The sequence below is a fragment of the Parus major genome, unplaced genomic scaffold, assembly GCF_001522545.3.
Source record: "Parus major isolate Abel unplaced genomic scaffold, Parus_major1.1 Scaffold101, whole genome shotgun sequence".
Lineage (NCBI taxonomy): Eukaryota > Metazoa > Chordata > Aves > Passeriformes > Paridae > Parus > Parus major.
This window is the reverse complement of record NW_015379261.1, coordinates 1,683,183-1,701,182: the sequence shown is the minus strand read 5'-3', so window position 1 is coordinate 1,701,182 and position 18,000 is coordinate 1,683,183. Positions and strand designations below refer to the sequence as shown.

The window sequence follows — 18,000 nt, the reverse complement described above, 5'->3', positions numbered from 1 at the left end:
CGGGAGCTCAGGCAGGCTCTTAGAAAATGGAGTGGTTCTCTGGATGCACTGATCCACAGGAGACTGGGCTGGCACATACTCAAAAGAAGTGGTGAATAGGGGAGGCTTACCTCAAAAGCAAATAAGCTAGTACAAAGAATTTTGATCATAATGCCCCAATGAAAGCTTATAAAGAATTAAAATATGACAACTGTCATAACAACAGAAAACATTGTTATAATATGAGATTGTTTCACTAATTTGTCCTGGCATCCCTGAGGATAAGCAGGCACTTTTGTTCTCCGTTTTTCATTTTGTTTGTGTGATATCAACCTAAGCATCTAGACTTCAGTGTTTTAAAGCACAAACCTTGTAGAAGAATATCAAGCTGTCTGCAAACATACTGGAGATAGATTTGCCAGTGCACCATATTGTCTCTGGTACAATCACTCAATTACTAATAAAACATCTGCAAACAAATGTGTCTTCAGTTTAAACAAGAATATAATAATACATATACTTTGAAACTGCAGAGCCTTCATAAACTAAATAAATCATCAGGCCACAGCAAACAAAAGGATTACTCCAACTCCAAACCTAATGATAGAAGCAGTTTTTAAAGATGTCCTTAACAAGGGACAGAAGAAAGTGTGGACAAAATCAGATTATTTGGGTCGCCAGTAATTTTTTCTGGGCTTGTGCAACCTTCTCAGCCCAGAGATCTCATCCACGACTGTGACCCCTGAGCAGTATTACATTACAACCACATGAAGAAGTTACAAAATAATTAGTATAGACTTAAAACCAATCTGAACAAATCCATATCCATAGTTGACACACAGGGAAAAACATAGGTATGCTTGTAGTGAAAATAAATTTGTAAGTACAAGAGAAATACATGTTCCTGTTCTCTTTCTCACATAAATTCACAGACACCCTGCTGGCATTCATAAATGTTTTGAGAAGAAGTTGTCTTCACTTTCCATTACTCAATTAAAAACTACTGTCAAAAGAACTATATTTCAGAAGCTATGATTCCATGTAATGTCAAGTTCAGACTCTTTAAAGAGATTTAAGAGTTACTATATAAAAAAGAGTAATAGAAATTAAACTTGATAAGCACTTCTAGCTGTCACTTGTTAGAGATTTTGCCATATAGATTTTAATTTCTCCATTGTATCATGTAGAATGATACAATGTATTTTATTTTATTAGTCCACGCAGATGATAAATAGACAATGTCTGTGTAAATTTCCCTATTTTCTTGCAACAAGGATCTCTTGACACTTGTGGTTTTCCATTAAATAGTCTGAAACTTCAGCAGCTAAGAAGTTTGCAACATTAAATGCTGAAAATTCTCAGCATAATCTATTTCTATAGTAACTGGTGTTTGGTATAGTCCTGGTTTTGAAAAAAAAAACCTACTTGGTTTTTGTTCACAGCTTTTGATAAGAAGATATTACTTTCATATTATTTCCCAGATTTACAGCAATAATAACTACTAAAATTAAATAAAGATTTTAACCGTATAAAGTATACAAAAAAACTGAAAACACACCTAGAAAAAGAAAAACATTTCAGACATGCATCTGTATTTAATTTTGCCTAGCACTTCCTTCCACTTTTTATATAACTCTTTTCTCCCCCAGTTTTCTTCTGGAACTCAGTATTTTCTTGATATTATTGCTCAGAGTTTCTTCATTCTTCTCTTTCTCCAAGATTCTTTTGCTCAGTAAAAATTAATCTCTATAGGTCTTAAAACTGTTTGAGACTTTTTTATTTCCTTTTTTTAACTATTTCTCTTCTTTTTTTTGTGTCCCAACAGCTAAAAAAATTGAATGACAAAAAAAAAGTTTAATAATTCTCCAGTTGAAGATAAAAGGAAAGGAAGGGCAGTACTGCATATGTCAATTGTGAAAATTACCTTGTCTCCATGATCAGCCAGACCTTGGATTTATTGAACTACAGGGCACTCTGCAAGGTCTATTTAGTTTCTCATATTTGTTTCACAACACTGAACTGAAGGAACCAAATGATTTGAGCATGGTTATTGATTAGTATTTTTTACTGCATATATTGTTCCAAGCACTTCAGGAAAAATATAGGTATGTTTAAAAGAAAATAAATACATAAATAAGGTGGTATGCTGGACTTCTTCTCTCTTGCTCTTTCTCTCCCATCACATGTGTATCCATTAGCCCAGCTCTGGAAAACTCCCTGAACAATTTGCAACAATATCAGGCACTTAGGAAAAAGCATAGGGATATTTAAAACTAAGACATATACATAAATAAGATAGTAAGGCAGGTGGTATGCATATGTCAGTAGAGATGTGAAAGCTGTCTGAAGAATTCTGTCAGTAGTAAGTGTGCCACAGGGCAACTATGTGAACACTCACATGAGATGGACCAAAATAATTCCTTCCCTGAGCACTCCTGCCGGAGTGAGACTGAGAGATACAAGGGACATTCACAGGACAACAGGGGATGTGAAAGCTCTGCCTGGAGGAGCACTGGCTGCTATTTTAATTTTTTTTTTTTTTTTTTGCGTATTAAATCATACCTGAAATGCTAAGGGAAAATTTAAAAATTCAGAATTTGAGACTCACACTTCAAAGCTGTGTACTTAAAAGGACAGAACTTTGCCATGTTTTTATGGTCTTGTCAGTTTAATTCATGGCAAGAGAAAAAATTTCTCCTTAAACTCTCTTTTCTGGAGTGACTTGGGTCATGGATGTATTCTAGGACTGGTGTGTCTGTTACTACTTATTAAAGGCATTTTCTAAATGCCTTTGGCTAAATCACAGAGAGGATGCAAGTACTTACTAATATTTCTCAAACAGAGTGAGTCTGCAACAGCTGCTGTTTCTCAATTCGCACACTTCCCAGTTTCTCACTAGCGCCTTCGTGTAGACAAACCCTTCCTAGCGACTGAAGCAGATTTTCTGCATCAAAAATGTCTCTTATTTGTGTTGCAATGAAGAGATTTCATACTTCAGTGTCAAACCATGTCACTACAAGACAAACAGAAAACACTTTAATCTCAAACTATGTCTACACAATGTACTGAAGGTGTGATGACAGTACAGACATCCCTTCTAGTTTGAAATTAGCTAGCATAGGAAATGAGAGGAGCCTGCATGTGTAAGTGTAAGCTAGTAGAAACCTGATGGAGACACACCCTTGGGCTGCAAAGGAATAAAGAGCAGCCACACTTTGGGATAACAGATTCCTGACAGAGGAATCATCCTATTTTTGCAGCATGCAAATAGTGAGATTTTCAGACAATTGATCTATTATCTTCCTTCTTATCTCTTCTCTGACCCTACAATGAATAATCCAATCTTTTCCCAGAATATATTACTGTCCAGATTTTATATCTACTTGTCATTTCTTGGAATTTTTTCCAGGTCTGTGCAAATTTAATGATAATAAAAGTTCCTGTTTTATTTCAGCATGCCCCCTTTTTTTGTAAAATAACCTGGTTTTGACTATTTTGAATATTCTGGTCAACAAGTGTCAAGCAGTCAGTGACAGATGTCAAAAATAAAGGATATGTTAGAAATCTTGAGATGTTTCCTCACGTCAGAGTTTCAGAAGTCTATAAACATTGTACATTTGTACATGGCCTGTGCCTCTGAAATATAATCAAATATATTAAAAAAAAATAAAAATACTAAACATTATAAATAAAACTCAAAAGAAAATGCTGAAGTTCTTAAACAAAATCTGAACATTTACAAAACATTTTCAAGTGCTACACTGATTAAAAGGAAACTGTTTCCCCACTGTAGAAAGAATGAGATTTAATCTTGTTATGAATTGGAATAGAAACATCTAGAAATATAACTTCTGGTAAAATGGAAAATCAAAATTTGGAGCAGGGTTATTAATCCTTATGCTAAGTGTGGCCTGTATGACATGAAAAAGAGTCAGGTACAGCCACCACAGGAGCTGGAAGCTCCACTTGTTTGATAATGAAGAAACAAGTAGACGTTCTCTTTTGTTACAGTTCTAATTCACAGACTGTTCCATCTAACAGAATACTAATTACCTTAAGTGGATTTCACAGTTGACAGAGACCTTTGCCGGGAAGACAAGCTTGACAAAGGCAATTGAAACTTAGCTAATGAAGAATACGTGATCCACCTTTGAGGAATGTTAAGTAAGTGCTTTGCTTTTCATGAAAGGTACCTCTTTTATATGTAAAGTAACCATAGAAATGTCAACATTTCATTTTTAGATACCTTGCTAAGTTCAGCAGAGGGTTATCAAATTACCTTTAGGTTTTCCTTTTCTGTAATTACATTTATTCATAGAGCATTTCCTTACAGTGAAGCTGTGTGAACCAATCCTGAAAAAGGCACACTTAATATTTGCTTAACACAGCTTAATCAAACCCGTCTTCATATTGACAATCACAGCATGGCAGATTTTTTTCTTGCTAATGAGGGCTATGCAGATGTGTGTTTAGTTATTACACAATTACTTGAAACACACAAAAGTGCAGGTGAGTGCCAGTACTGAAAAAATGTCCTTTTGGGATCATCTTACCTTGGGTAGCTCGAAATATGCAAATAACTGCTACCTTTGGTGCTGCTCATGCCAGCTTGGAATTTGTATGAATTTGGGATGCTTTAGAAGCTACTGAGAAAGGCAAAACCTTGCTTGTGTGGTTGGCAGGCGTTCTGCTTGTTCAGTCAGGATCAAAATCACGCAATCCAAAAACTTTGAGATTAACCCCCTCCTTTTTATACAAAAAGTTTCTTCCTCAGTATAGAGGGTCTGATGGTATTAGAGAGTTCCTACATACTGCAGGGTACACTGATGTGGTCCTGTGCTACTTGTGAGTGTTTTATGGCTCACTTGCATTTTTCAGGGAATTAAGTCTTTAGGTTTCAGCACCAGTAAGATGATTGATATGCAAATAAATTAAAGTTGTTAATGTAGAGGAAAGTTTCAAAGACTTCTTAAAGCCAGAAAGCAGTTTATTTTCCAGTTATTCCAGGTTTTACAGAAGAAGCCAATCAGAGAAAGATTCCCTTGAAAATGATCTAGTTTAGAGTTGTTCCTCTCCCTTTTCTGAATCGTGTCCTACATGATAGTTTCAATTATTTATTACAAGGCAATGGTAAAAAAGTGTTAATTAGCAAAGATGAAAAAGACTGACTCAATGGGAGCTCCTGTAAAGGAGCTCTTATTTCTAATGCCTGAGGTGACCACTAATTTACAGCTTATGATAGCTTGCATGCATAGTTCACAGAATAAATTGATCTTGGGGAAAATACACTGTACACCTTACTCACTGTGGTTAATAAAGAAGGTCTAGCTTTTGCTGTTGTTTTGCTTTTATTTTTTTAGTTCGTGCAATTTAGTTTTGATAAAATGAGAACTTGGCAGTGTTAGAAGTTAAAATATGCAAGGAGAGAAAGAATGACACTGGAACTGCAAGGTTTTCTCCATTCAGCTGACATGCCCATACTCAGCCCAAGAGGCCAGCTCTAAAAATAATCATGCTTTTTTTCTCATTTCTGTGCTGATGTCAGCTAGTCTTTTGCATCTTATTAAGAGCTCTTTTAAAAAGCTTTAGAAATACTAATATCCCAAGATCTTTGCTTTTTTTGTTTGTCTTAGTAACAATAAGAAAAATAAGTCATGACTAGATGATTAGGCTAATAATGGAAATCATACAGAAGAGTGAAACTAAAATTTCTCTTAATCATAATGCATCAAAAATATTTTCATATTTTATTTTTTATATTTAATCACAGCTAGGTATACACAACAGTGTGAAACAGGTTTCTTAACAAAATTAAGTATTTCAAGTAATTAAAACACTGAGCAAGGGTAAACAATACAGTTCTCAGAGGTCTAGTTTGACTCTGTTTGCCTGTAATCTCCATTTGAGATATCAGCTTGTTTCTTGAAAGCTAGTACACAGCAATTCACATTTATCACTGATTGTCCTAACTGGATTTTATATAGATGTGGCTGATATGTGACTTGCATGTGAAGGATGCTGTCTCTCCCTCCCTGCCCCTCCTTTATTCCTAACTCTCTTAGTCATTACCAAACAAACAAAAAACCCACCAAAAACACCACAAATCCAAAAAATCAACTAAATGGGTCTACTAATTTTGTTCATTTCTTTTGGCATTTAACATTGTTAGGTCAAGAGAACCATGTAAAATTTTAAGTGACCACTGTGGGAGATTAGGAGTTCCAAGGATCCAAGATGTGCCACGCATCACTCACAGCAGATCTTTCAAGGAAGGCAGGAGTCTTGAATTCTGAGTATTTTTCCCTCAGGTCAGTAGTTTGGTGTTTAGATGGTAGAAATTACTGGAATATTTTTTTCCAATGATGTCTGAAAATGTGAAATTTTTTGACCAAGTGCCTCTTCCATTAGTGCTAATTCAGAATCCAGACTGTTCATTTACTTCTTTCCAATCCTGCTGCCCTTGCTCATGCCTGTGTTCTTCATGTTGTTTCCCAGCATCCCAGTCATGCAGGACCAATTCAAACCTCCAAGCAAATGAATTCATATGAAGAGATCATTCTTTTCTAAACTCTTTATGTTTAGATCTTTCAAGCCTTTCAGATCTTCATCAATTAACACCTCTCCACTTAGCCTATTTTCCTTGTTTATTCATTCATTTTGTTGTTGTTCTCTTTATTAATGAGATATTAATTGACAGTCTGTGATGTTTCTCATGCTTCAAGGTTTTTTCATCTCCTGATGAGCCTTGCTGAACATAAAATGAGAACAATGAACAAAGTCATTTTAAGAGTTAAGCTGAAAAGGACTATAAAATGGTAGAGTCCAGAATCAACAGCAACAGATAAAAGATTAACATGATGCTGCTGTTGTGATGAGTTCATTATCACCATGTTCTAGTCAGAACAAAGGTGTGAAAGGAGATGAAAGTTTAACAGATTTAGAGTGTGATGTGAAAATAAATGAGATAATCACAATCTATGGTAAATTGCTATGGGCTTCAGGACATTTAAAATCCAGGCACAACTAAAATTTAGATACTTCCAAACTAACTGGAATATTTCAACTATATAGACAGAAAAGTAAATTTATTGGTTTGTGTATCTGAGGTGCATGGCCTCACCTGGAGCAGAGTTTTTGGTAACTCAGGTTTTTGAAAAGATGTGGTAATACTTGATTTTATTGTTTTAATGACAGAAAGTAATGATCTTCATTTAATTGACATTCTGTTCTTCAGGTTTTTAATGTTCTGGAAAATATTTTGGATATTTAGTATTACTGAAGATAGACAAACAGTAAACCCAATTTTCTTATAGAGGCTTACAGCATTATTTATTACTTTTTATTACCCTCTATGCATTGATCAGAAGGCCCATTAAGAATGGATGTACAGTACTTGGCTGGACGCCATGAATTTCATGCCTGTTGCCATGTGGCATGGTATCACCTGTGAAAATTCATGCAGCCTTTAATTCCCCTCCTCTGTTTAAATCCAGAAAAGCATATGTTTGGGTTTTTTTTCATATTCGCATGTCTTCCCATGCAAAGTCTTTATTTTACCAGAAACGGAAAGGACTAGTAGGTGATTTCAGAGATTGGGCTCAGATATTTCTTTCAATTAGGGCCAACACCAAACAGTAAAAAATAACTTGAAAGTACAGAGAGCAGAGGGTATAATCTGATGGTGTTGAGGTTTTATACTGATTCTTTTCTCTTTCACTTTCTGGTGGCATAAAAAACATGTCACTCAGTTTTAGAGATTGGTTCTGGGAGTAGGCAGTAGGCTTAACCAATCAGGAAATTAGAGTCCCTATCATGCAGCTTCTCTTGTGAATCACAGAAGGGAGTGAAACAAAGCAAAAGGGGATTTATTAAAGATAAAATTTAATTAAAAGGACAGAATATGAAATATAATAAATATTAAAATAAAGAAATGCCTTCTGGGGCAGGTAGTGACATGAACATGGGATTAGTTTTAATAAGGTGAATAACCCTTCACTAATATGAGTATTGGGGTCAGAGTCTAGCCTTAGCATTTGAATATTTTCTTGGGTTCAAATTATTCTTTTCCAGATATGAATCAGTCAGCTTTTTTCTCTTCTAGCTGCACATAATTTTGAAAATTGTTTGGCAGACAAAAAAGAAATAAGAATGGGAAACTACAATTTTTTCTTCTTAAGGAGGGGGAATTAAAGCCTCTTCCGTTTTAATTAAGTTCTTCAAGTTTCAGTTGAGATACCAGAAGTACCATTGGTGCACCAGAAGACACAAAAAAATGAGTTAACTCATGTTCCTGTACAAAAGTGGATGACAAGTAAAACTAAAATGGCAAGGCACATTATGCAGATTTTTTGTGACTGGCAGCTAAAGATTTACATAAAATTAAAATAACCTTTAAAATTAGGACAACCAGGTCACTCTAATGTGATCTGAATTACTGAGCTAATGATATTCTTATCCTTCCATGTTTTATAGCCACTGCTGCTGAAAGTCCAAACCTGTGCAAGAAAAGTTAAGCTGGAAGAGCTACTCTGAGAAAACTACCCCATATGTCATTGGTGGTACATTTAAAGGCAAAATACAGTTCTTAAATAGATACTTGAAGACAGAAATGTCTACAACTAAAAATAAACAAAGCAGTTAGTATTTCATATTACTCTTCCTTCTACATATCAGTGGGGTTTTTTTATGCAAACAGAGATTTGATTTTGATGCATATTCTTAATATACTGTAAAGAACAAGACTGCAAAGTCATCAGTTCAACAGCAGTAATGAAATTAGCAAATAATTGCTAATTGATTTTCTGAAAAGTATAGTCAGGATCCAGCTGCATAAAAGGTATTTTTATGCTGTACTACTGGTAAAAACAAACCCAAAACTAGATTAAGTGGCCAGCTGGGGATACTGACCCCATAATTGAAAACCTGAGTGGTAAACAAGTATTTTAATTATCTCAATGAAAAGAGTGTCCAGGAGAGAAGGGAGGAGTGACCAGAGTACATGGTATTCTGGCAGTCTTCTGAAGAGCCAAGCATTGCTTGAGACCATAAATTAGAGGAATTATAAAGAGTATATAATCTTTGGGATTTTATAATCTCACATTTCCATTTCAGGCTCTCCAATGGATGGCAGAATCCAGGCTACTAGTTGTAAATAACCAGGTAGGCAGACTTCCTTGCTTTCAGGACAGGAATTTTAACTCTGTTTTATGAGTGTGTCTCTTTGTGTGGGAGGCTGTTTTTCCCAGTCTCTTAATGATAAAAATGGTGACACATTTTTTTGTATGGTTTCAATAGGGTTCTTAGATGTGATTTGTAAAAACTCATCATTAAGATGAATTTATATAGTTGTCTACAAGCTTCTCTTCCTATTAGAGAATCCTTCCAACCATATATAAATACGTACATACGCTTGCAACCTCTACACAGCTATAGGTACATATTTCTTAAGTAATTTGATTCATACACTCCAAACACTGGGCAGTGTTCACAGTGATGGCTGTGGGATACATGCATCTCAGTATTTTGTGCAATGATTTGGATGTAAGCACAAAATCACTGCTGATAAAATGTCTGGCTGATGCAAGGATTGGTTGAGTGGTAAATAATTATAATCGTGCCTTGCATTTGTCTGGAATGATGTGGATCACAATGGTGGTATTTATATGACTTGTGCTAGGTCTGTCTGTGCTGTGAGGCAGCCAGGCGCCGGTGAGCTTCAATTCAAAGGCAGGCAGCCTAAGCAGGGTGTTTGAACTCTCAGCACTGTTCATTAGCTCATTGAGCTCACAGCCCTGCTGCTCCTCACTGCACAGACCCTGTTTTGCTGCTGTCTGCGTTTGGAGTGTTAGTAGAAAGCATTTGTGTCTTCCCTAAAATCCCTTGATACTCTGGGCTCATTACAGCAAAATCAGTTCTGAAAGAAGAAAATGCAGTTCTTTTCATCTTAATAGAAAAGAACTGGAGTCCTACCTGTATTACAGGGGACTCAGCTAAGGTTCCTAAGGACAGACATCTGTTGTGGGGTTTATATTGGATAAACAAACTTACTTATAGAAAAATATAATTAAAATAAAGCTATCTTATGGTCTTCTAAACTCAGAAATAATGGACAGGAGCAGTGAGGTGGTGATAATCCTTTTAGTACCACTCAAGGTGTGGATGCCTAGATGTTCTATCCTGATCTCATGTCCACAGTAAAAAAGAAAAGCTAAAAAATTATGAAAATAACAAGTCAAAAATACTAGACAAAATTTTTATAGTGAAAAAAACATCTCAGCCTCTGGTGTTTTCAGCAAAAGCATTGGGCAAAACCTGATTATAGACTTCTTAGTGAAAGACAAGAAGATGCTGAATTTTGAAAAGTTCTTTTTTATTTCTTGGAGAAAGGTCCTTCAAATGGCTGAGCACCATACAAACGAATGAATGATTGTTTCAAACAAGGGCACTAGCTGATATGATTTTAACCTAATGATTTCAGATTGGGTTGTTGGAGACTGTAATCATATACTTGCATTTTATAAGTTTGTAAACAGTGAAGATTAACTGTGAGACAAATAAAAATCAAGATCTCTGTTTCTTTGGGCAAAAGACCTGTGAGTAGCTGAAATGTAATACCTCTGGTACTGAAGAGTTCAACCTAAATTAGCTAATGCTCCCTTCTACATTTAATATCCATGAATCTATGTTTTCTTGTGCTTCAAGAGCACATTAATGCATCATTTACAATTAGAAGCATTTTTATGTTTTAATGACACGCTTGTCCTGAATATGTGTGGTGTGTGACCGTGTGTGTTACTGTGATATATTAAAACTCCTGCAGCAATATCATGTCTCCCAGATGCAATATTGCAACCTGTATTTGCATAAGCACTTCAGCTGTGCAATATAGTACATTTCCTTCTCTTATCAGCACAGATTTGCAGAATTCACTTACATACAAGTCTGTAGAGAATAGAAGAGTGCTTCAGGTTCCATAAAAGTTACACTTAATGACTATTTTGAATGTGGTGGTATTCACCTCAAATTTTATGTTTAAGTATTCAATGCATTTCTTCCAAATCTATCACGGGAGAATTTTACCCAAAATGATTCAATAATCAAACGGGCAGTTTTTTTACTTTTCAGTTTTTCATCCTGAATGTAACCATCTAATTATTAATTGGCCTATTAGTGCTACTGCTTGTTAATTATTGTTTCTTAATTATTTTTTATCTGGATAACTAGTAAACCTTCCAATAGTCCCATATAAAAGAGAATCTAAAAAGAATGCTTTTCAGTTGGTTGAAAAATCAAATCTAAAAAGAAAGGACTTTCTCATAAGTCTGTGTAGAAATAGAAGCATACTGATAAATAAATATGCTGGGCTACATACAAAATTTGATTTTTAATTAAAAAAAAAGTTTGCTTTGCTCAGCCTAGGAGAAAAAGTCAAAAAGTCTGATATATTAAAAAAAAGGGCCACCCACCCAGTGGAAAGCATTTCTTTTGAAGTTGCTGCTGTTAAGTCACTCTTAAACTTGGGGATCTAAAATTTAAAATAAAAAAAAGGTAGCTAAATTTTAAAATATTTTCTGTTATATAAAAGGTTCTTATTAGTGGGGTGTGACATGGACACACAATGGGACAAATATTAATAAGCCACTTAGAGAATAAATATCTAAAAAGTTAGTAAATATGCAGTTTCTAAGCAACTCATTATATTCCTCCCCAGGTTTCCATTATAGATCTGTGTTCTACAGTCCTCACTCGCACATTTTGACATTGACTGTTCAGCAGTGATATTTGAATTGAGTTTTTGCCTAGGAGCCTTAAATTCAAACACTATATACTCGTTTTAGTACAATCTGTGACCACAAAAGACACACAAGAAACTGTTTTTCATTTCCATTTTGACTATGCAGTACAATTACCACAGTTCAGTCACCTTGGACATTTCATGCCACATTTCTGTCTTACATTTTCCCTGTTTCCTGAACTCTTCTTACTATACCCTTCTTCGTAAAATATTCTATGAAGGCTTTAAATGAAAGGTGAAATATGGAATTATTTAAATCAGGAGAAAGGCTAAAAAGCTGCAGGGTAAAGCTGCCACTCAAAGAGAACTTGGCAAGCTGAAAAAACCTCATGAAGCTCAATATAGGAAAACGCAGAGCCTTGCACTTGGATCTCAGTATTCCCACACACCTCTGCAATCTGGTTGCTGATGAGCCATGGGGTTATCTAAAGAGGTTGGAATACACATCTGAGATTTTGGCTGGGCCAGAGCCTGAGCAACCTCATTTGACTCTAGAGTGGAATCAGGGTTGAAGTTGCTTTGAGTCAGGTGCTGGATGAAACATCTCCAAAAACTCCTCCTGAAAAAACAAAATAAAAAATTCCATGTCTCCATCTCTGCACAGTTTCTTTCAGTGTTGTACCTGAAAGAGCTACAGTGGCTCTTGGAATCTGAACACATACAATAGAGTTGCACATTCTCCCTCTTATATTCCCTCCAAAATGTATATTGTAATTTGGAGTGCAAAAGAAAGGTGTTGTCTCGTCGTTTTATTGATTTTTCATCTCTTTAAAATACAACTGAAAAGAATGTTTTTCTTCCATGATTTGATCTGAAATGCCACGAGACTACACAGCAGGTTGCTCTTTCTCAACCATAAATTTTATTGCTACTACTTCCCAAGTTCTCTACTAAACATGGACAGCTTGTGAAATACTTCAACCTGTCTGGCTTCTGACAGGTCTTCCTACAAAACTGAGTTTTCCAAGAACACTCTGTAGCTGTCATGACTAGCACTCCACAAACCTTTCTTCTACAGAAAAATCCAGTGGGAATCATAGAGTAACAGCAACATTAGACGAAGTCCCTCTTTCTGTGGAAGAGCACACAAGCAGAATTTACTTCTGTGTCATAACTGAATTTGAGAAGAGTGCTGCTCCCAATTTTATATGGATGATCAGACACTGCAAACATTAGAATACATACTTATATTTTTTCAGGAAAACGCAGGCAAAGATCATACACTGTCTAAAAAAATAAAACATAGCAGAACCTTACTGCTAAGTATGTTATTTAATAGCTATTGATAAATTGAGCATATGGGGTTTTTAATCTACTACTAATAGGAATAATAATATTGATCATGATGAAGGCAAATAGTTTAATACTCTTATATCTAGCTTTGCACTAGATATGCTCTATGACTTGGACACCACTATGGAAAATCCAGGTTGCACAAGGAAATATTGAATTTGTGTCAAGAAAATTGCTTACATAGTAATACACTTATTGACTTAATCAAAAAATGCAAAATGACTGTGCTTTATAACACTTAGAAGATCATTAGATTTAGTATCTCTCTTCTGACATATTAACCTTTCTACAACCAGGGCAATATATACTTGTCAGGGCTGTTTTTCTTTGTTTTTTTGTCTTTCAGTAAATATAAAATAAAACAGCATAACTTTGACTTTCAAAAAAATCAGTTATATTGAGATTGTTGGATATGATTTTAAGGCTATGAAGATTTAAATGTGTTCCAATATTTCTAAATTGCTGGAACCATAGAAATTAAATGTACTTTTATTCATGGCTTCCCCACAGTTTTCTCCATCTGTTTTTTGGGGTTAAATGCTCCAACTTCTATTAGGTTAAAGATTTTACAGTGCAGAATGCTTCTCTAGAGTTTCTGACGTCAAATTTCTCCAGAGTCACATTAACAAATTACCTATATTTGTAAAATGCCTTCAAAACACATAAAACTGGCATTCCTTGAGAGAATTTTCTTGCCAGTACATTGTTTAGGAAAATGTTCCTTAATATTATCTATGTAAATTACCACTGTTTAATTAACTATTATTGCTGAATTAGGGATTGATTTCTTATGTCAGGATTTATTGGTCCAGGCTCTCACCTATTGTAAGCCAAGTTTTCTCAGAATAAAAACAAAGTGCGGTGAGCTTGGATCCTGGCGATGCTGGATGCCAGCTGATCCAATGGTAAAAAGTCAGAGGAATAAAAAAAGTTATTCCAATTCATTTTAGTTGCCAACGGCAGACCGAGATTGTCCAGGTAGACCTACCAGCTTTGCGGAGAAAGGCTTTTCCTTTTTTAGGAGTTATTAAAATAGTTCTATGTCTTCACACTTCCTCCAGAGAAATACTTTTGCTGCAGAGCAATTGAGCTGGAAGTGTCTTTGTTTTGGGGGAGATTCAGCACTGCTAGTGAAATCTACTCTTGCATCCACTGCCTTCTGCACTAAAAGTGTGGGCCCTATTTTGAGGAGTCACCTCTCTATTGAATTAACTACACTTCTAGCAAATGTTGGGACACATACCTTCGTTTCTTTGGAATGAAAACTGAATTCATCTATTGGCAAACTAATCCATATCTCTAGGGTTATGAAATAACAAAAACTGTACCACAAGAATTTCTGAAAACTATTAAAGAAGGTGCAGTGAAGAAATAGACAGAAACATCATCAATCTTCCGGTTCTCATGTTCAAATTACAATTTATGAGAGAAAATGGCTACAGTAGAGTAAGAGTAAAATCTACAGAATGAAGACTAAAGGTATCAGTTTCTAAAACATACAAATGAACATACAATGAAGTCATATTATTCTCCTGAGCTTCCAAATTCACAGGGTTAGATTTTACTCTCATTAACATGAGCAATTATTGAAGGAATTTCTATGGTACACCAGAAAATAGATCTAAACTCTCAATTCATAGTCATCCTGCTTTCATCAAATTTATGGTTTAGACATGATTAAGAAAAAAAGCTACAAACAACAGAAAATAGCTTGCTATTGTAACATTTCTTGCCTAGAGAAAATCAAATACTGCAAAAGATCACTCAAAAACATGCATATGTTTGAGTCTGTGATTTGGACTCCCATTTATTTAAGAAGGACAGATGCTTGAGTTAAAAAAAAAAAAAAAGGAAAAGAAAGAAAAGAAAATGGTAAGAACAAAATTAATTTGTGCATCCTTACCCAAGGTGATTGATATGCATGTAATGAATTGAATGACTTTCTGTCCTCGCACCATCAGAAAAAAAGAACCTTCCATTTCCTGTTAAGAAAATAAAATTAGTTCTACCCAATACTGACCTTTTACTAGTTTAACTTTCCCAGAACACTTTGGTCTAATTATTTTAAGAAGGTGATAAGTAATGGCAGTATCTAATGCAATGATGTCTATAACGCATCATCTCCTATACCAACAAAACGATAATCGTTACAAAGGACTTGCCTGCGGTGTTCTCTGTTCCCATGGCAGAAGGTAATGACTGAAGAAATTCAATATTGGGTCTAAGTTGCTGCTTCTTCAGAAAGAAAAGGGATGAACATCTTGGAGAACTGAAAGAGCTGCATAATCAATGGCTCCTCAAGGTGCATGTGGTGAATAGAAAATAATAAAACAATAGATGTGTCAGATGTTTGAATTCAGGATCCATCATTTCACAGGTTCACAGTCATTATTTGATCTACATAATTATGCCAAACATTTGAATTAAACTAAGAACAATTAAATAAGAAAATGAGCTGAACCTCATTTCAGAAGAAAACTTGGCTACAGTTAGAAAATATTTTTGATTGTATAGCTTAAGTTTGCATGACAATGGAAATATGATTGCATCCAAGAATAGGAAGCAATATATGCAACTATTATTTTCAGATGTTATATCAGAGAATAAAGAAATAATGAAAAAATCGCAAATAAACCCCTGACCAAAAAAAAAAAAAAAAAAGACTTTTTTTATTTTTTAAGAAATCAGTTTTCCTGTCCAGTTCACTTCTAAGCTGTGGACACAGTGGTGCCAGCACAGCACCAAGAGGGGCAGGGGGCAGTGGCTGGAGATAAGGATATTTAAGCCAGTATTGCCTTCAGAGAAATTAATGTGGCACCCTTCTCCAGGGAGTGAATTCAGTCCTTGGGAAGAGTCCGTGCTTCTCATTTAAATGAGACAGCAGCTCAAAACCTGCCATGCGTGGGCTGCACCGTGACCCCAATGCCTGTGAAAGCACTCTGGCTGTGACCACTCTCACCCCTAATCTGATCCCTGAAAACCAAGCCTTAGAAGATGTATAAAGTACTTACTCACTTCTGAACATGCTTTAAAGCTATCCCTTGGAGCAGATGGAGTTTATTTTGTAATCTCTGTACAGCAGCTGAGTGACAAAAAATATACTGCAGTGCAGACCAGAGTCAGTGTTTCTCTTCAAATTATTTGAAATATTATAAAAACTACTCTGTCTAATGGAGGCACCGTTTCCTGTCCAAAGGGGAAGGTTATGTATTGTCAATGACATTTGATTAAATATTTGCTAATTTATTTTTCACTAAAGGATGTATTTTGTTAGTCCCTGAGATAGCCTCAAGAACACAGCACTAGAAAATCTTTGACCATCATTTTAGAGATTTATGAATGTTTTTGTGATCTAATCAAAGTAAAGGAACAATGAAATATGATTTAAGTAAGCGTTACAGAAAGAGCTAGTGAACAGCTAGTCTATCTTTGCACAATCTATTTTTGAGTAATTTTGAATAAGAATGAATTCCTTATTTTCAGTCTGTTTGAAAATAATTTATGAACAGAATTAGGACATACATTCTTGAATATGTTAAGTTTTGTAAGTTGTTTCCCCTGTTCTAATAAATGCTAAAAATGATTATTTTTTTTTTAAAATAAAATATATCCCCATTGCAGCCTGAATTTCTCACAAAGGATATGACACAATCTGGAAGCCAATTTTTTTATCTTGTTTTTCCAAAAATTGGGACAACTGAAAGTGGAGAGTGGCAGGGGGGGAAAGATGCTCTGTACTATTTTGTACTAAGAACATAATATTATATTATTATATAAATTCTTTACCTATGTATTATAATAAAAGCTCTACAGTATCATTTCAAAATGACTTTACATTTTAAAATGTATCATGTACTTGAAAAGATGAACAGAAGACATGATGGTGTACTTCAGTTACCACTTACTTATTTCCACATAATATATGCTTTAGCTGATGCTTTAGTTGCACTTTAGCTTTTTATGGTAATTGCCTACTTATCCTGTTCTCATCAACTAATTGTGAGTAATTATTACATTAATTGACCAACAATAACTACTGTATCTTCTTTTGCTAATTAAAGGCCTATTTAGGAGAATATTTAATTTGCTCTAGTAACTTTTTCTTTTTGGCCAGCAAGTCAATGTATTTATTATATTATTATTTTTTATTTTTTTTCTGCTTATATGAGGCAGTGTATCCAAACCTCCTTAAGAAGATTATGTATAACACCTTATATCTGCTATTAAAGGGCTCATCTGAAGCTTATGTTATTGTTAAATGTCTTGTAAAAGGAATCTGTGATAAAGTTTCAGTTACAATATAGAAAGTGTTCTAGCACTCAAGAAAAACTAAAGAATATGAAATGATTTTTTTCCACAGATAATTTGTTAGGGGTCTTCCTTTCAGCTAACTCCCAGCTTACACAATCTTTAATAGATCCCACAATAACATTGTATTGGTGGTCAGGGCTCGTGTTCCTAGTACAAAGGTGACAGTCACCATCAGGCAGAGCTGTTCTCAGGCCTCAAAAAAGAAGTGATTTCAGTCATCTTGGAAGTGGACTGAAGCAGAAGAGGGAACAGGGGGGCCCCCATGGCTACTCTTCCAGCACACAAGCTCTGCAAGAGTGCTGGTGCTGCTGCCATGCACAGAAGTAGAAGATGTATAGGAATCTCTGGGGAGATGTTCTGAAGGTGCTCATGGAGGGGGGCCTTCACACCTATATCAAAGCACTGTCTGGAAAGTCAGGTGGCAGCCTCAGGTATACAAACAGAAAATAACATGATTTCACATTCAGTTCCAACTATTACCACTTCTTGCCAAGGACACAACATGGATTTGGCATTGCCCAGTCCTCAGATTTAGCAAATCTATGTATGGGGATGAGCAAATTTATGTTTGACCTCATCTTAGTGTAATTTAGTTCCATGAGCTATGCCACACAAGTTAAAGG

General features: G+C 35.2%; 1 long non-coding RNA gene across 1 annotated transcript; it reads right to left on the bottom strand.

The window, feature by feature from the left end:
• Positions 1-5,702: 5,702 nt before the first annotated feature.
• On the bottom strand, positions 5,703-15,051 carry LOC117243754. Its single transcript, XR_004495633.1, has 3 exons — positions 14,970-15,051; positions 12,163-12,332; positions 5,703-6,727 (listed from the first exon to the last, which is right to left on the bottom strand). It is a non-coding gene; the product is annotated as an uncharacterized LOC117243754 (long non-coding RNA).
• Positions 15,052-18,000: the final 2,949 nt, after the last annotated feature.